The following is an 11197-nucleotide window of genomic DNA, read 5'->3' on the forward strand; positions in this document are numbered from 1 at the left end:
ATTTTTACAAAATACTTAATCTTTTACAAAATACTATTTTTTTACAAAATGTCGTATTTTTTTAAAAATTCTTAAATTTATAATTCAAAATACGCAAAATAGATATCAAACGAATTGGAATTTTGTATGCTTTTTCAATTTAATAGAGTTTTTTAGAAAAATATAAAAATTTTACCAAATTACCGTATTTTTTTCGAAAATACTTTAATTTTCAAAATATGAAATATGGGTATCAAACGAAGCAAAATTGTGTATGCTTTTTTTCGCTTTATTATAGTTTTTTTTTTCTTGAAAATACTTAAATTTTCACAAATTACCGTTTTGTTTTGAAAATACAAAAAATTTCAAAATATGCAATATGGGTATCAAACGAATTTTGCTTACTTTTTCACATTAATAGAGTTTTTTTTTTTTGAAAATACTAAAATTTTCACCAAATACCGTATTTTTTCGAGAATTAACAACCTATATTAAACGTTAAAACGTGCTAAAAACATTAAAGAAAACATTTTTTCATAATTCTTGGATATTTTTGAAATGTTTGGCAATCGAGTAAAAACTTTTTAACCTTCCTTTTCATGCTTCGATAATAATTTTGAGCATGCAGAAGTAGTTTAAACATATTTTGCAATTTTTGAAATTTCAATGTACAGTACCGCAATTAAAAAATATTTGAAACATGTTTTTTTCAAAACTAATTATTGAAAAGCAACTTTATGTGTAGTGCATTTTCAACACTTTTTTTAATCAAATAATTGATTCCATGGTTTGCTATTTAATTTTTTGAATGTTTTTTACTATTCAAATCTGTTTGAAGCTTAGTTAGGCCGTTACAAATATATTTTAATATCTTTTCCCTCGACTCTAACAAAAAAAAAAAAAGAATAAAAATTTAAATGGCACGGTTTAAAGTTTATTTATTTTTGAACGAGCCCAAACATGCTTAACCCTCTACTGCCCAATTTTTTTTTCGAAAATATTTATTTTTCCCGTGTTCAGCAGGTAATTTTGAGCAACTTTTGTTCTACGAAAAACTTTACTTCTCTTGTTTTATGTTTTTCTTATTTTATTTATAGTATTTTAATTTGCATTTATCTTGTTTAGTTTATGTTTGTTTTGGGTAGTATTTGGCCTATTCTACCACCTAATATAATGACATTTTGCCTATCTAATTTTTTTCACGTTTTAACAGTTACTTTTTCAATTTTTTGCATGTTTTTCACTTTTTTGCTATAGAATGGCACCATCATCATTTAAATTGCAAAAGAATGCGTATAGGCATAGCCTGGGACACTACAAAAGTTACTGCATACTTCTTTTTAATGAAAATATAGGAAATGTTAGTAAAAAACACAGCCAAAGTTGACCCCTAGAAAAATGACATTTTTAAAAACATTGGCAAAGTCACATAAAACAAGTTAAACTTCCAACCCTGAAATTTTCTAAAATTTGAAGAGTTCTTCTTTCCAATGCTTTTTAAAGATCAAAAATTGGTTGGAAAATTGAATTTTAGCGTTTTTTTTATCGAAGCCCGTCTAAAAGCGGGGTTAGGTTGTAAAGGGTTAATATGATTATCACCGCAGGAAAATGATTTTCAAATGGTTTTCAGTTGAATAATTCTATTTTAAATTTAAAAAAATGGATACCTCTTGATTTTTCCGATGAGGAAGAATAATCGAAAATTATTTGCAATGATCTTGTTTTATAAAAAAAATCACGTTTTTCCATGAAAACTTTAATCAAAATTTGAAGAAGTAAAATAAAGTTGCATCATGTTTTTTTTTGTTGTAACATTTGTGGAACCAGTGATTTGAAAAACAAAGTCATAATAAAACCTAAAGTTTCCGTGTTCTCAATTTGTTAATGCAGGACAGTGATTAGTGAGGGTACAATTTTCTGTAGGTTTCTTTTTTCACTTTACTCTTTCTCTCTGCCAGCAAAGCCTGTGTTAGTTTTCCATCGCGGCTGATTTTCGCACACCCCAAAACCGTAATGTCGAGATTCAAACTTGGAGCTCTTGGTGGGCAGGGAAGGGGTTCGGAAAATTCGCAAAACATTTCCAAATTTAGTATCCGCGCGGTTAATTTTAGCGCTTCCAAGCGCTTTAAACACAGAAGTAAACTGAAAAGCAGCACGTATTGCACACACATCCGTAAACTTGTTTTTCACGTGTGAGATTTTGTATTGTGTTGGTTGGAGAAGCTTGGGTAAAGAAAATGCGTTTTGATTTTCACTAGATTTTGTTGATTTAAAAGTAACTTTACAACTATTAGTTTTGCTGAGTGAAATCACATTTTCAGCATGACAAAATAAATTTTTAAAAAATCTTGAGGAACAAAACTTTTAAGACGATTGAATTGTTACACGACATTGAAAATACAATCTAACAACGCTTAGTTCCATTTAATTCCAAGTATAAGTTACTCGTATACTGCCCACCATTGAAAAAACGGCTAATATCCACTTTTGGCAAAAACGAGATATTAGCACCTGGTGGTAGAGGATGTTCCAACGCATCTTCTGAAACTTGAATTTCACTGAAATAGTGCTTAGACTTGGCTGCCGATGCGAAAAACCAAACGGCTAATATGCCACTCTTATGCACCCAACCGGCGGTCGCATGATTTTGATGCATGGCAGCATGAAAGTATATCAGAATCTGCATGAAAACTGTCCTCATGCATTTTTTGCGATATAGGGGTATGACATTTTTGCCCGTTACCGACAATTATCGACATTACCGACGGCTGTTTGATTGTATTGCACAAAAAAATCTTAACAGAACAAGGATTGAACCATCAACTTCTAGGTTGCTAATCGGACACGCTACCACCGCGCCATGGACGCTTGATGAATGGTGAGGGACAGAGCGCGAACATAATGTTCTCTCTATAGTGTTGCTCGAAGACGCGCCAGCATTCTATGTGTTGGTGAGAACTGCAGATCGCTGACGTGTTTACACGCGGGCAAAAATGCGCTATGGGCTTGCTGCAAAAAATGTAATAAAATATAACATTTTCTGCAGCAAATCCACTGTTGCAGATTTTGAGATATATTTTTCGTTTGGGTGTGGAAAATTGCCTTGACGGAGATTTTGTGACAAACACTATAACGCGTTTTTCTCGGAATACTTGATTTGGCATAATAGCCGAATTTTCAATTATGGGCAGTATAACGGATTACTTAAAATTTATAAAATGTTTTAAAATATGTTTTTACAAATAAAGTACGAAATGCAAATCGCAAATCTAATATTTTCTTTAAGCTCAGGAATGTTCCAAGTTGAATACAAATATTTTCGTAGTGCTCAATCTCAACCTGATTATCTTGACCTGATATCAGGCCCCAAGAAGCAGCCGGAAAAGTCTCCCCATGTCTCAGAAAATCGTTTGTCTATTTTTCAACCATCATCGTAATGTGCATCGGGCTGAGGGAGTGTTGCTCCTTGAGGGACAGACCGAAGACAGAAATTGGGTTAAGCCAGCAGTCAACAGTCAAAACCCGTGCCGTTTGTTTACAGTTTGCCACACCGAGAGCATCCTCGGCGCTTTTGTTGCTGTATAAACATCTCGTAAACAATTTGGCTCAAAATGCTCTGCGACGACCTCCTTTTCCTCGTTTTTTTTCTTCGAAATGATGATGATCTGCTTGGCTTCAACAAAAATTCAATTTTGTGTACCACCCTACTCTGCAAACAATAACCGTTATAGTCCAAACTAACGGTCGAAAAGAGTTCTGATTTTTATGACAATTTATGATTCCTCTTCTGGCAGACTTCGTCTATTAAGACCATCATGAAATGTGACGGCGCAACTGTCTCGAAACTTCTATTAGTGGAATTGCATCAGGGTGTTCCCATGTTTTTGGTGGCTTGCTCAACGAAGAAGGGCCCATTATTTGTCTGGGCCATCTGGCGATCGTAAATCGAGGCAGAGATTGCCCACCACCGACCACCGGATTAACATTATGAATCATGCGTGTCGGGCTGGTCTGGTGAGGATCGTTTGGGGAATTTCCCACCGAAGTGACACGGGATTTCTCAATAGGACTCTTTTTTTTTTGCTTCGCATGGGGACAGTTGGTTCGGGATTAATAACAGTGTCGATTGGTCGTAAAATTTCAGATCCATCGTTCTAAAAAAATCATCAAGCGTCAGCAAATTTTTGTGCAAGTTGGTGTTAAACGTGCTTGAAGGAAAATAAACCAAAAGCACTCTAAGCCACAGTTATTTAGTTTTAAGGGTTTCATCCTTAATATTTCAAAAAAATTGTCATATTAGGTACAATTGAGTTCTGAAATTATGTTGAAGTATTCGGCGTTTTTTTTTCCAAATTTTATGTTTTTTTTTATCAAAATGTTATATTTTTTTATTTCAATGAAACTATGTTCTTGCATATTCCCTATGCCCTAAGAAGCCATTTTGCATAATGAGTTTTTTCACACAAGGCTTAAATTTTCCGGGCTGTATCATACAAAATGGGCTTGGGTGAATATTCGAAAATCTGTATATTGAGTAGGAGTTTTCTGATAAATTTGGTATCTTTTGCATTTGGTTTTGATTAGGCCTTTTTATAACTACATAAAAACGTATACCCAAAATACGATTTTTATATATTTGTTTTTGGGGACATAAAAGGAATTTGTTGCACGAGAGTTTAGGATGGTGAAAATGTCGAAATGTGTAATTGCAAACATGATTCAAACTAAGGTGAGCAGTTCTTCACCAAAACCGGAAAAAGGATTTGATATGTATTTTTTTTGTTATTTGGCTCAAATTTTTCACAAAATCCTGAACTTTTCGATAGAATGTTTTTTTTGACTATGGACACTTATTGACACTATTTTTAAAAATGAACACTTTTTTTATGTTGAAATCGAACTTTAAGTGACTATATCTTGAAAACCAATTTACTTTTTTTAAATTTTAGATGCAAATCGAATTTCATACGAAAATAACTATACACATTTTTTGACATTTTTTTAAAATGAAATTGAATGAATTAAATTTTGTGAAAAATTCTCCCCCCCCCCCCTTCCCCAGGGTTATTAAAATTTGTATCAACAATTAGCCCTAATTTTTCGACTTGTGCTAACGCATAAACTTTTGGCTTAATTTACAATTTTAAAAACTGAAATCTTTGTGTATTTGCTGTGCTGAAATCTGACATTAAACCTGGTGTTTGATACGGAACCACTAACACCAAAATAATCTTTAACGGTGCACATCAACCAGAGCTTTTGCACCCAGATTTTTGTTACAGACATTTTAGTATTTTCGAAACTACGGGAAGTATCTAAATATTTTTTTATTCATCCCCTAAAGTACTGTCCACAAAGTAATTTACAACAAAGTTTAATTAATTTTACATTCCCGTTATTGCAGGATTGGGTCCGTAAGTTTGAACAATTTGGTATAATAAGACAACAACTTCCTTCGTTGCTGTGCACCCTTAAAAGTACATAAATATCACTTTATTGTTCATAACTTGAGACAGACTTTACAGATCATCAAAATCAGTGAGGAAGGTAAAAAATACGCGCTCATTTCAAAAAACTCACTTCTGAGTTTTTTCTCTACAATTTTGTCGAAACCGAACCTATATACACTCAAACCCCGGTGGTTTGACACCAACTGTTGTCAAACGAACGGGGTCACTTTTTAGTTTGACACCCCTAACACGTTTGTTTTGATAGTGTGCGTGAGCGCCGTGTAAAAAGTGACAGTTCGTCGCTTTTTAGTTTGACTTTGGCCAACCAACAAAAAAAGTGTCAAACGAAAAAGTGACCAACCACCGGGGGTTGAGTGTAGCAGGGTTGTAAAAATATCACACTTTCAATTTCCAGCGACTAAAATTATCATGCCCAAAATCTCATCTCCAAACATTCAGTTCTTTCCGCTGCGAGATTTTTAGCACCTAGAATTGCCAGTCTCTAGAAGATAACTCACACGCAATAGTGACGGTCGCTATACATTCTGATATTTTGGTGCAGGAATCATCAAATGATAGTAACAGGTTTTTTGCGAGTTGTTTTCCTGTTTATCGCTTACTCCTACAACAAACTCTAATTGTATCCACTGAGATAGAAGTATTATACACAGCTGAAAGGATCCTCCAAAACTATGTATTGCTCTTACAAAAACAATGGTAAGTTGATAAACTACAGAAATAAACAGAATTGAAATTGAAAAAAATGAAATGAAAAATTGAATCATCAAATGATAGTTTTTTTTTCTATCACTTATCTACAACACTGCTACAGCGTATACGTGACGTAATAAGGTTGTTTTGAGCTGTTCTTTTCACTCATTTCCGGGTGATTTTTTCTCGAGTCCAGCTGAGTTTCACTCAGTAATCTACAGCTTGGGGTTTCTGTTTACTATTGATAGATGCACCTTCCTTGAATGTTTGGTCCAAATCTATGATGAACGAGTCCAAAAGTGTACCCAGAGAGTGCAACGGCGATAAGCAATAATGCGTTCTACCCCAACCAACACAGCAACAATCCGATAGTAAAATCGCACATCACCTTCGTCAAAATAAACACTTAATATTACACACTGCATGTACAATTTTTGTAAACACAAAAAAAAGTTGCAACCGACGGGATTCAAAACCAGCACCAACAGTACGGACTGGCGCCTTAGCCCACTCGGCCATCAGACCGATATAAAGCTGAAAGGATAAACGCATATATGAGTTTGACATTTCGGTCGAGTAGGTTTCCCATACTGATGGGCTACTAATTTCAGTGTGTAATATTATGTAGAATTTCATAAAATAATGTAAAATTTATTTTACACCCAGGCCTTTTACACGCAGCTGGATTACAATTTTTTTTGCTGTGAACAAATCCTCGCTGAGCAGCGGTAAAGAGATGTACTCTCACCCAAAGCGCTCCGTTTCGAATCTCGATCTCCCCATAAACACAAGTTTGTATGTTAACAACTGGGTGCTGAATTGTGGTTCGCAAAACGGCCTGAATTTTAAAGTGTCAAAGTAGAACCAATTTACTTTTCGCCAAATGTAGGGAGTATTGTTATCGATCATTAACAATTTTATTTTTGCAGGAATGAAAAATGTGTGGCTTTTGAGGACCTAGAGTTGAAGTCAAGAAATCATAAGAAAGTTGAAGGCGAGATCATAATTTTTTATAATTATGAACGGAAGTTGTTTATGGAGTCGATGCGGTTGTATCCATCCAGAAGCTGAGTTTATTGTTTGATTCCTTTTTGAAAACCTGTTTTAGTGAAAATCTTCTCTGTTTGTTGGATCAGCTTCACAGCAAAAAATCCGATGATAAAATCGCATGCAAAAGCATGCACATCACCTTTGTGAGAAAAAGAATGTAATATTGTATGAGAAAACGTGTACACAAAAAGCATGTAGTGAAGAAAAAAATCAGGTCTGCTCACCCCAAAAATAACATCAATCCGGCGAGAGTCAAATTCAGATTACCAAGTCCGCACCCCAACCCGCTCGGCTATCTCGCCGCTATGATGGGGGGGGGGGGGGGGGGTGATCAAGTCATAGTTTTTCTTCTTGAAATCATACTTAAGATGTTCAAACTTTATTTGTACGTTAAATGTACCATCACTAAAGAAGCTGGTATAGTTTTTAAGAAAAAAAAAAATCAATGTTTGTATTTAGTTAACTTTGCAGCAATTCCCCACGAAAACAGCATGGAAAAAAAACAAAAAAGCTCGGATCGGGCTCAAAATTTTTCTGGGGGTTCCCTGGCCGAAATAATTAGACCCGTATTTTTTTGTTTGGCCATTAGGGTGACCTACGCCGTGTTAGGGTGGTCTGAAAAATGGCCATTTTCGTCGATTTTCGCAAAAACCACTTTTTTCAAAAAATCATAACTCCTCGCCATTTCAACCGATTTCAATTGTCTTATACGCAAATGAAAGGTGATAAGTTGGCCTTTCAAAGAAAAATAATAAGAAGTTTCAAAAATCTAGCCTATCATATGAAAAGGTCGAATGAAACTTTAAAATGCCGTTTTGACGGTGTCTGGACCAAAGAGCCTATGTCTGGAAATATTTTTATCGGAATCCCCGGACATTTTTACATAACATACTAAAAAATGGGAGGAGTTCATTAACAGGATCCCGAGATATGATTTTTTGAAAATAAAATCCGTGTTTTTCGACGCGCCGCGCGCAAAAACACAAAAATGACAAAATCGGCAAAAAATCAACTTTTTCCACTAAAACTGCGATAACTTAAAAATTTCAGCGATGACCTATACATGTCTGGGTACCAAAATTTTCGTAATTGAAAGACGCAACTTTTGGTACCCAGACATGTATAGGTCATCGCTGAAATTTTTAAGTTATCGCAGTTTTAGTGGAAAAAGTTGATTTTTTGCCGATTTTGTCATTTTCCCGTTTTTGCGCGCGGCGCGTCGAAAAACATGGATTTTATTTTCAAAAAATCATATCTCGGAATCCTGTTAATGAACTCCTCCCATTTTTTAGTATGTTATGTAAAAATGTCCGGGGATTCCGATAAAAATATTTCCAGACATAGGCTCTTTGGTCCAGACACCGTCAAAACGGCATTTTAAAGTTTCATTCGACCTTTTCATATGTTAGGCTAGATTTTTGAAACTTCTTATTATTTTTCTTTGAAAAGCCAACTTATCACCTTTTATCTGCGTATAAGACAATTGAAATCGGTTGAAATGGCGAGGAGTTATGATTTTTTGAAAAAAGTGGTTTTTGCGAAAATCTACGAAAATGGCCATTTTTCAGACCACCCTAACACGGCGAAACCTAATGGCAAAACAAAAAAATACGGGTCTTATTATTTCGGCCAGGGAACCCCCAGAAAAATTTTGAGCCCGATCCGAGCACTTTTGTTTTTTTCCATGCTGTTTTCGTGGGGAATTGCTGTTTGTTTATAAGCTTTTTTAACAAAAAAGGGGAGTGTGGGGTAATTTGGACACCCTAAGGAAATTGCTTTGCCACGGGCTGTATGGAAATTTTAAAGGAGTGTGGATGACACCAGAGGATAATAGAGACCATATTTGATGGAAAAATGTCAATCATGTCGATAAATTTTGATGAAAAACCCTTTTTTATCGCAAAAATTAAAAGGTGTCCAAATTACCCCCACATTTTTGTGTGGGGGTAATATGAACACTCCTTTGGGGTAATTTGGACATGCCTTGTGGGGTAATTTGGACATGCCTTGTGGGGTAATATGGACATACCTTGTGGGGTAATATGGACACCTTTTGTGGGGTAATTTGGACACATGTTGAAGAATAAGTTTAACAAATGATTTTTTGAGCATGTTTTTTATCCTTCAACCTGGTTTTGTAATTGCTTTATTTTTTAAGTGTTTTTTTGCTCACAATATTTCATCAATGGTTTAAATAATGATTTTGTGATAGAACTATAATTCAAAAGGAAGATAACAAATAGTTGAGTGTAGTATATATAATTTAATCATTCATTCTGAAATGATTTAAACATTGATTCTGGATAAGGCACAAGTATAGTTTTTAGAGATTAAGGTTTCGTTTATGTTTATATAAATCAGAACTTATTAACCTGAAAATATCCATTTTTAAATTTTACATTCTGTAGCCCTTTAAATTTAAATATTATTGTAAACCAGCATAGAAATTAGAAATGACAAAGAAATTAATTAAAAGCAATTAACATTAGAGTCTTGTTGAACGCCAAATGCACAGTAACCAGATTTTCATCAATTCGAATATTGGAATAAATTTATCTAAATAAAAAATAGGGGTTTTTTTAAGTTCTCATTGCTCACATTCCTTTTTGAGAGTTTTGACATTTTAAATCCCTCTAAATTTATCTAAATCCCTTTAAAAATCCACCCAACCATGAAAGGTATTTTTTTTTGCCTGACAGGTAGACTTTCAGGTATGTCCAAATTACCCCACAAGCCATGTCCAAATTACCCACATAGTATATTCTATCATAAATTGCAATTTTTGATGATAAAAATGGATAAAATGCACAATTTGTCCTACGTACATATCTCAGGCATCGTCCAAGCAACCCCCTTAAACAAAAAATGTCAACTTTTTTGCCATATAAACCCTGCAAAACCTTATTTCCCAACCTTAATATATTAGAATTTAAGGCAGTGCCAACCGGCCTTTCGAAACTTTTACATATTATACCAAAACTACTTAACCTATTCCAACTTTTTTGGTTTGTCCATACTCCTAGGCCATTACTAGTACTAGCCTTATCACTTAAATTGCCGTTTTCACTTTATATCTGAAGAAAACGTGATTTTTAAAGGGGTGTCCAAATTACCCCCACTGTCCATATTACCCCAAACCTTACATATAAATTTTAGGTTAAATTGTTAAAAAGTCGGAATTTTGCCTGAAATTTGTTAAAACTAATTTTGTTTATTAAATTATCGATTTATATTGCATTTCATACTGAATTCGAAGCACGAATCACAAGTTTTCACATTTTACATGAAATTTGTTCAACTGAAGTCGCCTATAAATTTGGAGATTTTTTGTTTTGATTGTGTTTCAAAAACACATATATTTATTATTTACAAACTTATTTAACCTTCTTCTAGTGGAATATTGTTCAAAGAAACCGAAAATGCATTCCGTTTTCCGATTCAAAATCATGTTCATTGAGAAAATCATGACACATGATAAGTTTAAAATAATTACCTTCCTCAACATTTTTTAACTATAGTTAACTAACTTTTTAAACCTTTCAAAATTTTATGAAAATTTCTTCTTGAGGTACTTTGAACACTTCTCTACAACGGTCAGTATGATTCTAAACCATTTCGTAAGTATTTAAATTGCACTCTTCATTTTGCGGAAAATTCGCAAACCTATCAAAGTCACCCCGTTTTACGGTACTACTGATTATAAAACAGCTCATTTACCAGTAAGGAGAAAGTCATGCTTGTGCTTGAACAGCCTCCTACTTTGTAGATGTAAACAAAGTGGGACCATTCGAAAATCACGTTACGCATTCTCTCTATTCATCACCCAGGTTAACAATAGAATTTCTGCGAGTTTTGTGGGCCGAGATTACATCGGATATCATAGCGTTGTCTTCTGACATCCATTTGCAGAGCCTCTGACAAATTTGTCATCGCATTTGGCTACTCATGTTTGGGTACATATCTCGAAAATTTAATTTTATGATAATTCGCAGAACTTTAACATGATT

The 11197-nt window shown here is 34.2% G+C and overlaps 1 protein-coding gene across 23 annotated transcripts in view; it reads left to right on the forward strand.

Moving 5' to 3' along the window:
• Positions 1-11197, forward strand: part of LOC120414160 (tropomodulin) — a 145782-nt gene that overhangs the window by 19930 nt on the left and 114655 nt on the right. The gene's annotated exons all lie outside the window — the stretch shown is intronic.

Source organism: Culex pipiens, chromosome 1 (assembly GCF_016801865.2).
Source record: "Culex pipiens pallens isolate TS chromosome 1, TS_CPP_V2, whole genome shotgun sequence".
Taxonomy (NCBI): Eukaryota; Metazoa; Arthropoda; class Insecta; order Diptera; family Culicidae; genus Culex; species Culex pipiens.